Source organism: Tyto alba, unplaced genomic scaffold, assembly GCF_018691265.1.
Source record: "Tyto alba isolate M040663 unplaced genomic scaffold, T.alba_DEE_v4.0 Super-Scaffold_46, whole genome shotgun sequence".
Taxonomy (NCBI): domain Eukaryota; kingdom Metazoa; phylum Chordata; class Aves; order Strigiformes; family Tytonidae; genus Tyto; species Tyto alba.
Window position 1 is genome coordinate 4,838,486 of NW_024881322.1, and position 16,470 is coordinate 4,854,955.

Sequence of the window (16,470 nt, forward strand, 5' to 3'; positions counted from 1 at the left end):
CTGAAGCTTTTGCCAGACCTTTTGACCATGTTAAATATTTTACATATGAAGATCTTTGTATGTCATGCATTTTATCACACTCTGAGAATGCAGAATTTCCACTGGGATCTGTCAGCTGAGGATCTAGCATAAACACATGCAGATAGGAATTCTTTTGCTTGTTTCACAATAGCACTAGAAAAAAGATTTTATCTCATTTTAGGGCTTCTTTAGGAACAAGTCTATATGAGATTATCACAACTGGGGTATGTGCCGTGTCTGCAGTGCATCCCTCTCCCCCTCATCAATAGATATTCTGGGCCAGGTTTATGCAGTAAATTTATACTTCATCGACAGCAAAAAGTCATAGAGCACATACTCAGCAGTACTTACCCGCTGTCTTTATTTTTTTTTTTTTTCTAGATGGATGACTCTGGATTGTTTCAGGTGCTAGATGTTCATGGTGGACAATGTAATGAAGCATTACAAAGACTTCAGCTCTGCACTCTGTGCTATGGTAAGACCAGTACAGTATTTTGAATTGTCATTAAAAGACAAATACAGTACTATGGAGAGTTGCCTTGTGAAGAGCAGTGAGATAACCAGAAGGGCTGAGGTGTTACCCTGGCTTTACGTAGCCCTAGCAAAATTATTTGGTCTGGTTTCTTATTGATGTGTTAAATTCCTAAGTAGAATCTGTTTCCAGTGAACATTGTTTACTGGCAACCTATCATTGCATTTTTATAGCTGCCAAATCCATTTCAAAGGAAAATACTTGAATTGGAGGAATATGTGTCCACCTTAAGCTTCATCAAATGTGGTGTTAAACACCTAAAGCCATTTCCTTGCTCCTGTCTTTTTGGGACCTTGCACCTAGGATGAGCACATGGTTTTCTTTCAGGGTATTTGAATAGTTGTCTGACCAGAATGCCTGGCTGAAAAGAATACATTTACTTGAATTGTATCCTAAAAGAAGCTATTAATTAAATGTTAACAGAGCAAAGCTACCAGTGTCCTTCAGCTTTAAAACCTTGGGTGACAAAGTTTACTAGCCTTTAAGAAGCTGTAGCAGTGATAATCAATACTTTCTTCTGAGAAACCAGTATCTTCCCAGACTAGTGAAAACAGGTAATAGGACTTAGAACCTACATCCTTCTCTCCTTCCTTATTTTTCAGAAGATCATTTCTGGTCTTTCCATCACTATGTAAAGCTGGAGAGTACCTCTATATATACCTTCTGGGACACATAGTGGTCAGAAAGAGAGATGAAATATCAACAGAGAATATCTCTTTTTGTGACTCAGCTAATGGTCGGACATTCATAGCATGTGAGATCCTCTGACTTCTTTATGATGAATCTGTGCAGTGCAGCAGCTGTTAGCCCACCTGAGAGCATGGTAGAAAGATTTGTTATTCTGCTGGAATCTGGACAATCTACTTGTATGTTGTGGGTCTGAGTTGGATTTACTTTTCATAGAAAGTAGTTTGAAAGATCAGCAAATGTTTTAAAAGTCTTGACTGCAGTCATTTTGCGATTTTTAGAATATTGATCAACTTTGACTCCCAACCAGATTTGTCAACAATTTGGTGAAGGTCACTAATATCACAAAGACTCTCTTCTGTGAGGGACATCATTGTGAAGATTGACTGTTGTACTTTCAGCAATACTGGGAAAAATTGTAATTCTGAAAATTCCATTTTATTTTCTTGACCCAAGGTATTTTCCCTGGAAAAAAATTTCCCTGCAAGGCTATATACTAGGAAAGTGCTATGACAGAAATGAGCTGGAAGAGCTTATAAGCGCTCGTCTGGAACAGCATTTGGTTCAGCTTGGCAGAATCCACAAGTCTGAACTTGGCTATGTAATGAGGTTTCTGAAGCCAGTCATACATTTCCTCAGGAGTAAGTTATCACTTGATAGGTGTTTTGGTGGGTTTTTTTGTTTTGATTTGTTTCCCTGTGAATTTTCAGTATTCTGCAAAAGCACCGAATGGATAAGATTGGGGTCTGCTCATGGATGTGCATTGCTGGGCAGGTTATACTCATTAACCCTTCACAGAGGTCTTTAACCTCATTCTTTGGGTAAAATTAGGGATTATATCAATCTTCCTTCATTCCAGGAGTATTTAATTTGTTGATTGACATCTATAGGGCCTGTTGTTTGCCATCAGCTTCACGAAGAGTTTAGCCAGGAATAACTGGTGGAACGTATGTGGCTTTGATTCTGAAAGAAGCTCTGCTAAGATTGCCATTGCTGTGGAGAACAGCTACTTTTTGTTTGGGTAGAAATGTCCCTGATTTTGAGAAATAAATATTTGGTTATAAAAATATTATTTTTAAAAGCACAAACACCAGCAACTTTCTCACGCAGAGCACCCTCACCAACAGATAGTTAAGGTTTTCCATTGCCGTTGGTTTCTAACATCACCTAGACCTGTGACTTCTAATAGGATAGAAAATCTTCAGTGCAGTTCTTTGAGTGACTTTGTTCTGATCACACATTGTATATTCAGCAAGGAAAACATATAGCTAGAGAGTAAAATCAACCATCATCAGGGTTGTTTAAATACAGGCTAATGGAGAATGCAAACGGGAACTGAGTTCAGAATTCATTTTATAGTGTGTATATGTAAATCCTGCTACACTGCTGGGAGTTAGAGGAGAAAATTGACTGTGAGGCAAACTGCTCTATATTGGAGTGAAATATTGACAAGTGCCCTGCTCCCATTAAAGCTCAACTCCAGCTGAACTTCTGTGGGATCTGGGTACTTCTGCCTCATCACTCAGCTTTGCAAGTCCAAGATATAACTTTTTTGCCACTGTCTGTCAAAAGAAGATGGGAACAGACTAATGATTCTCTGTATCCTCTACAAAATGTGTTAAATTGTAAATATAGACCACATAAAAAGACATTGGACATTATGTTATTCATAGAGTTTATTAGTGGCTTTTAGCTAAAAAGTCGGAACAACTTACTAAGGAAATAAATAAATAATATAGTATAGAGAGAATTCTCACATTTATCTAAATTTACATTTACTTAGGTGCTTCATTTTTTCATTCAGGTTAATTGCGTTTTTTTCTTACTGGTGGGTGAAGAATCAGACCACTATAGCATTCATCTCTCTATATGTAGTGTTTGTGATATGTGTATAAAATGAATGAAGTCACTTGATTTGGAGCTATTCTTGGATAAAAGGCTAAGATTTGCCAAAATCTTCTAAATCCCACAAAACTAATTACCTTTGTTATTGTATTCTGAACAGCAGAGGACAACTACCCACCAGAAGAGCTCAAGGTAAAGTGTAGTGGACTCCGCTTTCAGAGCCAAAGATCTGTGTAAGTCCATTATATAATTATTTGAATATCGAGGGGCTAATGGTGAATGAGATTTGCTTTCAGATCACTCTCCTAATTGGTTGCTTTCAACAAATTTTTTGTTTGATTGGTTAAAAGTCTGCTTAATTAACAAAGATAAAGAGTAGAAGTAGACTGTAATAAACAGTTTAGAAATCAACAGCATACTATGTTACGTTTTAAAACAAGCCTAGAATCATTGTACAAAATTAATGATATGCCTTGTATTATTTTTGTGTTTTAAACGTACCTTTGTAGTCACCCCAAACTATACATTGTGCCCTTCTGAAAACTTCCAAGTTCCATAATATATTTTCATATTAAAATGCTACTTTCTTGTTACAAGAAGGCTTAAATATGATGAGAAAAGAGAAATCAAAACTGAGGAAATCAGTCACTGATTGCAGCCAGTTTTGTGACTCCTCCTGCCAAAGACATCAGTTGGTTCTGAAGCTGAATCAAAATGCAAAGGGCTCACTTCCAATGCAGAGATTCACTAGGGAACTTCCCAGTAGGACACACACCAGGTGCTGCAAACGGACTGCAAAGCCAGTGTTCAGGTCAGCGAAGGAAACATGGAGGCAATAAGAAATATTCAGATTCCAGGTCTTCAGTGTTACTTCCCCCAAGTGCAACTAAGGACAATGAATGTTCCTGAAATTTTCCTGATTTTCATTACTACTGTATTAGACCATAAGAATCTCTGTTGTACAGGCAGACACAATCTCAGCTTATATCTACTTATAAGGGCAGCTTTAACATGAGACTGAGGAAGAATCTGAATTCCTGGATTAGAAAAAAATGATGATAATAATAAGCAAAATCAAAGACTTTGAAATCCTTTCCTCCTGTTCTCAGAGGAGAATAGAGAGAGCAGCTGTTTGAGAGTTCTTGTTTCTGTTTTCTTATCTTTAGAAACACCATTTCTTATTTGCAGTCACCCTGTTCTGAGTTTTCTCTAGAAGCAGTTTACATATATATTACCTTGGATCATGGCTGATAATAGCAGTATCAATGATTTGTAACAATCAGCTTTGTTTCTTACTCTTATTAAAGTGTGTTTTCTTGAGAACTATATATACATTCTTCTGCACTTCCATGCACTGTGTAAAAGCATTTCTAGCCTTCACTCACATTTTTGTTTTAAACTATATATGGATCAGTTCTTAAGACTTAGTTTTTCAAGAGAAGTGACTGCAAGCAGTCAGGAAAGAGAACATTGCTCCTATACCAAGACAAAATATGTATTTTCTTCTGCGTATAAAGAGGTTACAGTTCTCTTAAATGGCATCTTTTAAGAGGGGTAAAGCACATCATGCCAGCTGAAAATTTATTCTTTTTTTAGCCTATTAAATTGTAATTTCAGTTGGTTTGTATTTCTGTTATAATCAGGCATTCATTTCTGTCAACAGGCTTGAGCAATTTTCTCTAGAAATTCACTTCCCTTGTGATTTGGAAGGAGCTACCTGTGAATGTTTTATCACCACAAATCCTGATTGTGTCCTGTGTTCACCCCTAGCTTTGAAACAGAAGAGATGTCTACAGACCGTGTCACCATAGAGGCTACTTCATTCACTCCTCCCTGGTACTCAAGAGGATTGTTACAGACTGATAGAAATACAGTCTTTTAAGAACATGAGTTTTCATCAAGAACAAACAGAACTGAAGCAACTAGAAATTTGAAGCACAATTTTCAGAAATGTGAAGACCTTCAGCCTGGCTGAAGACAGTGGGGGCTGTGGGTGAAAATAGAATCTGTATTTGAAAGAAACAAGCAAGAAGGGAAAATTGTAACATCATTACACCAATAAGCCCCACACAGATCCTAATTCATCCTTACAATACCAAATGGAAGGAGGGGGATCTCTTCTCTAAGCTTGCCCCTGCTTCAAGCTGATCTTTTCATTACTTTTCTCCTTCTCTATTTGCAAGTGAATGATTCACATAAACCTCTATCAGTTTTCTGACAGAACCCTCTCTAAGGGGGATGGTAAGCCTGATGCTTTCTCTGTTCACCTGCTGTATCTTCCCAGCTAGCCTTTCAAAACACAGATTTGCATTTTGGTTTCTCTCAGCTCCATGCTGTTTCCAAGATTTAAGTGAATACAAACTGAACTGCAGAGTAGGTATCAGAACAGTCAGTGCTTATCTAAAAGGAGCATGCCTTGTTCAGGAAAAAGGCCTGAAAAGTCATTCTTAACTTTTTCTTGAATTGAGTTGCCTGAGAATGGGTTTGGGGTTTTTGCAATCAACTGTTAAATCATGCTTCATAACTTTTTACTGAATTCTTTCTAGCTTTCATGCCCTTCCTGAGGTGTGAATACCAACCACAGATACCATGCTGTAAGAAAAAATTGTCACTACTATGAAGAGACAAAATGGCTTTCCCGTGCAATTTTCTGCTATTCTTTGTCCCTTAGGAATGCATCATCAATGTTTGCTGAAATTATGATCTGATGGTGGCTCTTTTGAAAACTGCTAGGTGAGAAGGCGTTTTAGCAATATCTGCTATGAAAAAATATGATGAATGCAGAGAGAAACTTTATCAGCGAGAGGCCAGAAGGCAGGGATTTCAGGTCCTTCAGAGAGAGATTTAGAGTATATCAGACTCTATCAGATTAATTGCATGTGAAGTTCATGGATTTTCCACTTTCCATATCCTTAGCTTTTTCATTTTTTCTTTTCTCCTACATTCTTAAGAGGGGAAAGTGGGCTGTGTTTCATTGTTAGGGTCTACAACTCTCCACAGTGATGAGAGATGTTTTATTCCCATCTGTCTCCATCACTGGGTCCTACAGGAGTGATGTTATGTCTGTGGGCTCAATCAAGCATATGAAGAGATTTCCTCAACAAAATACTTGCTATCTTAAGTACAATGAGCATGCAGAAGACGAGGAGAAATAACTGAAGAAATAAATTCCTGTCTTCACAAGGAGATCTTTTAGTTTACTTTGCTTCTCAGATGTCTGGGAAGGGGAAGAGGAATGTGCTTCCCTTAAAAGGCATTCAGTAACCTGAAGACAGACAGAAGCAGTTCATGATTTTACTCTGGAAATACACAGCATCCCAGGGAGATGTCTTTCTCTTCAATGTTTCAGAGAACAAGATCACTAGAAAGATACCTGTTTTGAAATTACAATAACTGTCTCTCATGCCTCAGACAATTAAAGGTTCTCCATTGCTTTCAGAAACCTGAAAATGTGCTTGAGGTCTGATGTTAATATGCAGCCTCTGTACTGCACAGATGAGGTTATTGAGAAGCTGCATTCTACCACAGTGTTCAGTTCCTCTGGGCTCTTTACTGGTGCTAACTGGTTTGCAAGGTGCTATGATCTTGGTGTGTTATTTTTTCTGTTGTTGTTACTGAGCTGCATTGCAGGATTTTCATTTATCTTGATGGCTCTGCTATAACATGTATATACTTCCTTATTAAAATGTTCTGAACAAAAAGCATCCATAGAACAATTTATTTCAGATGAAATAACTGCAGAGTAAAAAATTCAGAACTGCAAAGTAAAAATTAAATTTGGTATCTTTGTGAGATAGCACCTGTATGCCCCCTTTGCATTTTGCAGCATCATTCTTGATTCAAAAAATGGAATTGTCCCTCAGAGGTACAAGAATCTACAAAATATGAGAGTAAAGTGCAAGGGAAAAAAAGAATTTTCTCTGCCATCCAAGAATCCTTGCTTGGAACTAGGCCATAATGGATTTCTAATACACAAAACCAGATCAGATTTGTAGAGAGAGAACACATTTGTTGCATTTGAGTTATGTAACTTTAAGTCATCATAAAAAGGAAAACATGACAGCTCGAGGATTACACATTTCCTGAAGCTTCAGGTAATGATTTTGATAAATTAACAGCTAGAAATGAGCATGTGCCATAGTTCTTTATAGCTTCTTAATTATAATATGTCCAACACAGGTTTTCAAGGTTTTCAGCTTCTTTTTCTAGATAAAGCTAAAAATGTCAGGAAAATAAGGAGTCTATTCTGATATCATTAAAACTACCAACTTCACACATTACATTCTTTAATTTGGAATTGTGCTGTAACCAGTATGACATGGAAGAATGTTTTTTAAGTTGTGCTTCAAAACAAAAAAATATTTTAACTACATCAGAATTGCCAGTAGCAATACCTTGGATATATCATACGTATATAATAATTTTTTTTTGCTGATCTAAACCTCTCTTAAAAATAGGTCACTGGGCCTATTTTAGAAAAGGAGTCTAACAGTAACTTTATAGAAGAGAATCTTTTTCATGTTATTTCTGTAAAAGAATAATTGAATCTGGGTATTCGTAAGTGACTGGTTACTATTTCTTCTATTAAGCTGTAAGAAACTGTAAGGTGAGTATGAGAGAAAAAGGAAACAGTACACTATCCATTCTACTGTTCTTGAACTCTTTTCTAAAGAAGACGGAGTAGAGAATGTACCCCACAACATTTGAAAAAATGCTTTCGCCTGTGCAAAGTTCCCTGGTTTTGATCTTTGTTCACTTAAATGGAGAAAGAAAAAAAAAAAAAAAAAGAAAAAAAGTCAATACTCTAATTGAAAACAGTTCATCCTTGGCCAGGCTGGGCGGGTAAGGAGGAAAAGTCTGGAAAGTGGGGTTCTCCCATTCTGTTCTCTGCCATCACTCCAGCTGTCCTGCTTCTGCCCATAAGCATATTCCCACCATCCTTTCCTTTTCTCTCTCCTCACTCTCACAGCACGGTTGAACACTGAAATCCGTTTAATTTATAGTCCTACCAGTTCCTGCTCTTTCAAACCCTTCTCTTTGTTTTACCACAGTCAAAGAAAATATTTTTTTTAAATGGCTGAATGTTTATAATAAGGAATTTGCATCTATTTTAACTATGTCACAAAAAAACAAAACCTAAACAAACAACAACTCAACAGAATAATCAGAGACATACTAAATCTGTGCCACAGCTGAAGTTGTTTGATCTCTCTGCTTCTATTTTTGTGAAGCTTGCAATTGATTCTTGCTTCATGCATCCTAACATGTCTAGCATAGAAGCATTCGGACTTTCTTGGAGATGATTGTACTGTAAAACCTAAGGAATCTCTAAAATGAAATGTGTGCATATAATCATCCATTGCTATGGCTGGGTACACACAATGTGTCTCCTGGACAGCACGGGTTGCAGCTGAACTCCAACCCTGATCTCAGTAGGCCATTAAATTTGTCTCTAGCCTCTGTACTGTTGGTCATCTCTGTAGAGTCTGCAGGAACTTCACAACGTTGAGACCTTTGCCTGTCTGTCACATTTAATTGAAACTGGTCAACATGTTCACCATTCTACTGTGGCAAGAGAGACAGACAGACACTGTAACAATATTCTTCTTCTCATTGGTAAGAAGACAAAAAAGAACTGTAGAAAAAAAAGGATCAGTACACTGCACTCTGCCTTCTCAAAATGGCCAAATTTTCATTGTATGTATGGAAAACTTTCTTATCAAAACTAACCCAGGTCATCAGATTATGAAGATTTTTACAGGCTGTCATATTTTTAAGCTAAAAATAAAACCTGGATTGAAGAAGGCAAGGGATTTCCAGCTAACTTTCTCTGACTAAACTGTCCAATAAAAGCTGTCCCAGAAATTTATTTCATAATTTATGTGATACATTACTAAGCTTGTGGTTCTGGATCTTTGCTGCACTTCTGTGGGAGCAGTGCCAGGCAGTCCAGTGCTGTCTTCTATGTTGGCCATGTCATTACTCTAGCAGAAAAATAATTTGTGATAAGAAGCCTGGGAAGACATTAATGTAGTTAAAAGAACAATGTAGCACACCATGTTAAAGAAAAAAAAAAAAAATTGCCATGGTCTTTCTGACCAGCTCACAAGACTTTCTTACATCTGTGGGTTGTACATATATCTAATACTGTTCATGCTTTAAACTCAGAATTTCCTGAGCCCTTTGTGCCTGCTGTGAAGGTAACCACTGGACTGCTGATTATAGGATTTCCTGTGGTTGGTTTGTACTGACTGGTTCACTGTAGCATAATTTCTGAGAACACATTCACGAAACACAGTACAGCATAAAATGCTCATTTTCTCCAAACTATACAGAAACACCAATAGCTGTCCCAGCATAGTCTTTCTTGTAATCTGATACACTGACGTGCATGGACTTTCGTGGCACGTGTTACTTTCCAGTAGGAAGAGTGAAGTAGACTTGTGCGTGATGGAAAAGTATCATTGAATGCCAGGGGCTTTTTCTTTCACTCAGTCTTTTTACAGTTTGAGACATAATGGCCTTCTCCTGCTTCAGTCTTAGATTAAAATTTTGGATCGTGCTAGTTAATACAAAGCTATATGTTAATACAAGCTAGTTAATAAAAAGCACGTTACCTTTTTATTGTAAGATGGCAACATATGAATTCTGAAAGTCGAGTGTTCTGTCTCCCTAGGAAATCCCCTTTTCATTCTGCCCTGTATATTTCACTCAGCTGACATTTAGTAATAGACTATTTTCAAAATTTACTTTTACAAACCATTCAGGAGAGTCCTGATTTTACACATTATCTTTATTTCTGTTTTTGCATCTTCTACTCTTTTTTCTTGTTTGTTTTGTTTTGTTTTGTTTTTTAATTTTCGAATATTAAGGCACTCATTTATTTTTTTTTAAAGTCATTCTTTTAAAACCTTTCACAAGCAAAATATCAAAAAGAAGGATATTTTAAATGTTATTTGAAATAGATGTCTTTGTTCATGTATCCCAAAATTGCAAGAAGTAGTAATAAAAATGGTATGTCCAAACCTGGTTAGTAATAAACTCAGGGGAGCGAAGAAGAGGAGACTGGACTGCATTCTGGTATCTGCTATCAGCGATAAACCAGATGGTTATGGCCTGATTTTAATTTCCAACCTTCTAAGCATTCTGCCTTCTTTGGCACAAGCACAGCTTTCACTGAGATCATATAAACCATGTCAGAAGTGGACCCTCTGTACTGCATCTCACTGGCAGATCTGATATTTACACAGAACTGCCAAAGTAAATCTCATCTCGAAGAGATTAGTGGGAAGCCCAAGCTCATATTTTTGATAAAAATTTTTGACATTCTGAAGACAATAGAATATGATTGGCTACTTACCATCATCACTCCTGAATATGGTAAGTTCTACAATTTACTGTAACTCACGTTGATCTGTGTATTTATGAATCCATTTCAGATTCAATGCTAAGTATTTAAACGAGGTAAATAATGAGATGTGTTTTGTTCTTGCAATGCCACCTTTTCACATGGTGTGTAGATGGATTACATTCATTTTATTTGCAGTTTAGCCCATCTGACCCAGTTGCCTTCAAAGATGTAACATTCTCCTCATGATCATCTGCAACAGTAACATCTCAACCATCACTGATGTGGGGTTTGAGAGCAAAGTTATGTCTGTAACTCAGGTTGCTTGCATAATTCTCAATTCATCTCCCCTATGATTTTTAGCCATATTCTTCTTGTCCTTTCTTTCCATAAATTCTTCAAAGACACTTCCTTTGGCAGTTCCTTTCTTTTCTGTGTACTTAAGAATATTGACTTCTTAATTATGCTAAGTCTCTTGTGGTAGAGTCTTATCCCAAGAGACTGTACTTGGTCTCTCTTACCAAATCACTTCTAGGTAATACCCATGGAATATATTGTAATAATATTCCATTTCAGTTTCTTCTAGTCTCAGTATCTTATTCTCTCCTTCAAAATCCAGTTTTTACAGATACATGTAGATGATAGGTTTATGTGTAATTATGGCCTCTGAAGAAATCAGTGAGCAATGGAAATCATAAGGTGAGAAAACAAGTTTCATTTCAGTCACTACCCCCACCCTGCAATCTACAGTATGAGTGCCAAAATGGTGTCAGCTGGAACAGAAGAGTCTCTTGGAGACCGACCAGCACAGTACAACCTCATCACAGTGGAAGGTGAAAACCAGTGACTTTTAATATTTTGCTTTTCCCTCTCTTTGGTGGAGAAGAAAATCTGGACTGTTATTTCCAAGGGTAGAAACAGAACTCTTGCTTCTGCTTTAAGAGCTGTTGCCAGCTTTACTCACAGGGCAAATGGTTTTCCCTCTCTTCCAGAATTGATGGCACAGGACTGCCTTAGGGCAGCTGGCCCAATTTTGACAAGAAGTAGATTACCTGAGCCAAGCTACCTCTTTGCTTTCCCTATGGTCAGGATAGACTCCCCCATGACAGTTTAAATTTGGGAGACAAGGGGGTTTGTGTTCCTGGCTGGATTTTTAAAATCTCAGAACAGTCAGGTAATTCACAACAGTCTTGTTAACACTGAAGCACTTCTGTTTTAATGGAAGACTGAATTCCATTCAGGAAGCTGTTTAAATAAAAATATCATTTTCCATTGTACAGAAACCTGTGGACACAAATAAAATTTCTTTTTTCACACATCATCCCTGTCAGAAAATTCATGCTAGAGTTATTGCAAAATCACATCTTTAATTTTGAACATGCCATTTTTTTATATAGCAGTTTTGTGATTAATAACCCTCAATGGATTCTTTTTTTTTTTTTTTTCTCTGAATCTATTTAAGTATTATTTGAATACAGGCAAAACCTTGGTGTTCACAGCAGCTCAAAGCAATGAGCTTAATCGCTTAATTGCATGCTTTATGAAATAGCACCTTCTTTTGTACGTGTTTATCTCCTCTTTTATTTGATACTCTATAGTTCTTGCATTATGAGAGCAAGCAAATAGTTACTGCCTATTCAGTTTTCACTGTGTCATTGTTTATTTGCAGATCTCTGTCATCTCTTCCTTTGGGCTTCTATTGTCCAAATGCAGACTCCTAGTCTAGTTAATTATTCTTCATATGGAAGCCATTCTTTACCCATCATTGACTTTCTCTGTGCCTCCCATATTTTCATTATTAGGGGGAAGTACTGCATACATTATTCACAGTGAGAGGGCACCGTGGATCTGTTCATTGGTGTGTTATCGTATTCTTTCCCTGATAATTCCTAACATTCATTTTACCAGGTGGATCAATACCAAACACTGAGTTCATGTTTTTATAGGACTGTCTGTCCTATAAAAAAACTCCAACATTTTTTTTCCCTGAATGAGCCAGCAATGTGCACGCTCAGCCCAGAAAGCCAACCGATCACTGGGCTGCATCAAGGTAAGAGTGGCCAGCAAGTCAAGGGAGGTGATTCTCCCCCTCTGCTCTGCTCTTGTGAGACCTCACCTGCAGTGCTGTGTTCAGCTTTGGGGGACCCCAGTATAAAAAGGACATGGACTTGCTCAAACGAGTCCAGAGGAGGCCACAAAGATGATCGGAGGGCTGGAGCACCTCCCCTGTGAAGACAGGCTGAGAGAGCTGAGGTTGTTCAGCTGGAGAAGAGGGGGCTCTGGGGAGAGCTTGTAGCGGCCTTCCAGGGCTTAAAGGGGGGACAGGAAAGGTGGGCAGGGGCTCTGTATCAGGGGTTGTAGTGATAAGTTGAGGAGTAATGGTTTTAAAATAAAAGAGAGTATATTTAGATTAGATGTAAGGAAGAACTTCTTCACTACAAGGGTGGTGAGACACTGGCCCAGGTTGCCCAGAAGAGTTCAAGACCATGATAGACAGGGCTTTGAGCAACCTGGTCTAGTGGAAGGTGCCCTTGCCCATGGCCGGGGGATTGGGACTAGGTGATCTTTAAAGTCCCTTCCAACCCAAACCAACCTGTGATACATTCTATTCTGCGAACTGTTTCATTCCTGATGCCATGTAAAACATGCCACCCTTTAGATGAGTATTTTCTCCTCTTGGCAATTTACTGCTGCTTGAAACCTCTCCTACCCACTTGGCAGGCGTGTCAGGCAGACAGATCCTTTGACACATCACCTACATGTGCGGAAAAGGGACAGCATTCTAGCATAGGAACCTCCCTGAACTCCTCCATGGTGAACCCAGATGCAGAGTACTCATTTAATTGTCTGCCATGGCCTTGTTTTCTTTGAAAACTTCTTTTACGCATTCATCAATTATTGGCCATACAGACTCTCTCAGATTCTCATTCCTGATACATTTGAAAAAGAGGTTTGTGTTTTGTTTTGGATTTTTTTTTTATGTCTTACGGATTTTTTTTTCTGATAATATATTTTTCCTTGCTTTATTGTACTTTTACATATAGTTTCCAAAGTTTCTTTCTCTCTGTTTTCCATTTTACTGTAACTTATGTCTTTTGAAAGATTTCTTTTACCTTGTAGTAGCCTTTCTTATGCTGGTGTGAATGTGTTATCTAAAAATGTTATCTTTGTTTAAATGTCACACGGCAGTAGGAAGTCATCATCATGGTAATTAAATGGAGTCTTTCATTGTTGGGCTTTCCAGTTTGCAGGCTCTGTAATTTCCTTTAGCATACCACACATAGCATCATCTTCCCGTTAAGAAAATCTGTGCTCTCTTCTGATGGGATCCTGTGCCTTCAGTCTCCTTTTGAGTTTTGCCAACTTCTGCCCCAGGCTTAATCTGAAAATGCAAAGCTTTTATTCACATCAAACCAGAGGAAACATCACAGCAAATATCACACTCTTTCACATCTATTCTCCACTACCCTACTCTTTCCTTTAAATATTCTGCCAAAACCTGTCTAATTTTAACTGTCACCAATGTGATATCATTTTAGTTTAAATGAAGACCATTCTACCTGAAGAAGATACAAAAGTTTCCCCCATACTCACTGAATCTCAGCTCTTCTTCCTTATACCATTTTCCCGTCAAAACATTATCTCTTTCTGACAGTATGCATGATTCTGGAAAACTATTTTGGAAAATATTATTGTGCTAGCCCTGGCCATTTACCTCCTTCTCAAAACCCCAAATTTTGACTCCATAACATGTTTCCTATCATATAATCTGTCATAGCTGTCCTCACAATTCAACCACCTTATATTATGTTTGCATGGTGACCACACAAGCCACACTCCAGTCATCTTCAACATCACAAACCTGGCTATCTCCTGCCAAATGCCATCAGCTGGGCTCCCCTTCCCATGCTGCTTCATTCGGGTTGGTTTGTCTTTTTGCTGCCCAGACCTGTCTGACTTCTCTGTTTTGACTTAACTCTGCTCTTAAGGATGGAAAGAATGTCAGCTCCTTGCCCCTGCAGTTAAACTGCCCTTTACTTGTTGGCTCACTGTTTGTTTTACCCGAACCAGGGGAATTTTATGGCTGTCACATTCACGTACGTGGCTGGACTTCTACACCATAGCTAACCTAACTAGGCTGCTCTTCTTGATTAGCTGTTAGTGCATCTATTTAATTAAGGATGATTAATTGACCGTCACAGTGTCCTGTATTTTTGCGCAAAATTGCTAAGCCAATTTTGTACTTCAGGGTTTGGGATTAGTTTAGCCAGCTGCTTAAGATGTGTAGATGTGTTTTGAACTGTGAGGGGAACACCAAGTTCCTGGGCTCTAAGATGCTTTCAATGAAATATTGATGAAATCTGCTGAGTTATAAATGCTGTTTCTGTAGGCTTGGGAAGGAGAATAGGGACTGAATCAATGTTGTTACTGTGAGAACACAACACATTAAAATTAAAGACAGATCCTGAATTATATAAACCATCACTTCCACTTTAGCCAGAAGCTTTTGCTATTATAAGGAACACAGTGAGTTAGCAGGTGAAAAATCTGTTACTAATAGGGTAGTATTTTAAAGATAATTTATAATATTTTTAATAAATATGATTCAGTAACACCATTTTTGTTTTCTTTTCTTGGCTAGCTTGTTGGTTAGCTTATGGTAATTAAAGTTGATTTGCATAGTAACATGTTTTAAGCAAAGCTGAACACGCTAAATCCCACTCACTGAATTCCACTCTTGTCTAAACTGGTATCTGGGTTTCACCAGCTTCTGACAGCTCCACTACAGCTGGTCTGTGGAAGGCAGAGCTCAATGGCAGCAGTTGTGGAGGGGAATCAAGCATTATCCTCCTTGTCTGTCATCTCACCATTTGTTAATTTATTAAACATTTCCTCTAAGAGCTAGAAACTTTTCCTGTATTTCCTATTTCATTGCCTCTCCCTCAGCTTTCTTTGTTACTACTGAAAATTTTAATACAGTCATTGGCTTTGATTTGCCTCTGTTAATGAGTGCTTCTTTTACATATTTACTTTATCTGCTTCTGTCATCTTTTGCATCCAGGATGCTTAGAGAAACACAGATTAATGATTCGTTTTCTTCCACCATCTGACTTTGTCTTCTTAGCCTTTCGCAGTTCCTTGCCATCATCACCTGGCTGTCTGTTCCGTATTCTGAAGGTACATCAGAATTTAGTTTTTCTGATAAATCAAAGAAATGACCTGACCTTAACAAAATTAAATTTAAGGGAGTCAAACACAGGTCACTGCTCTTAACAGGGAGGCATTACATGAATGAAGATGAATCACAGCAACAATATAGAAGGACTTAGTTGCTTCAGCAGCCAGGAAGCAAATCTGTCTCAACAGCACAGTGTGATGAAAGCCCCAGATCTCACCCTGCAGTGCACTGACCAAACTGTTGTAGGTAAGACATCAGAAGGTGCTGTGTATACTTGGAGCATGGTGGCAAGTGCTTGGTAGGTGCCACACACTGTGGAAAATGTAGACAGACTGAAGCGAGTATTTGGCACTGAGTGCCGTTTTGCAGTAAGTACCATAAGGAAGGGCTGAATAATTTGAGTTCACTTAGTGTAAAAATGAAGGTGGTAGCAAGGAAGAGCAGTGGGCATGATAACAGTATTCCCGTCAGTATCTTGAAGAAAAGTGAAGTGCAAAGCAGGAAAAAATCTGAGTAATTTACAGCAAAAAGTATGTAGATCAGATATGAAGGGGAAGTGTCTAGGGTCATCATCAGTAAAGAAGATCAAATCAACATTTGCTGGGGATGCTGCAGACTTTCCTTTTCTGGTGGCTCATAATACATGATACAAATGTCTCTCAGGGACAGTATAGGTATATTGATCCTTCTCCAGGCAAAAGGACACACTGGATGAGCTCTTTCCTTCTTTTACAATTCCTGATCTCTTTTTCTTTCTTTAAGCTGCTTTATTCCCTCCTTCTCACTGTCCTGCCTTTCCTGCTAAATGAGCCAGTCATTAATGCTATCCCAGTTCCTTCTTGCAGTTTGCTGCAACTG

The 16,470-nt window shown here is 38.1% G+C and overlaps 1 long non-coding RNA gene across 1 annotated transcript; it reads left to right on the plus strand.

Annotated features, from left to right (window-relative positions):
- Window positions 1–412: 412 nt before the first annotated feature.
- On the plus strand, window positions 413–6,786 carry LOC116961173. The gene is made up of 4 exons (XR_004406862.2): window positions 413–496; window positions 1,697–1,881; window positions 3,246–3,318; window positions 4,856–6,786. It is a non-coding gene; the product is annotated as an uncharacterized LOC116961173 (long non-coding RNA).
- The last annotated feature ends 9,684 nt before the right edge of the window (window positions 6,787–16,470 follow it).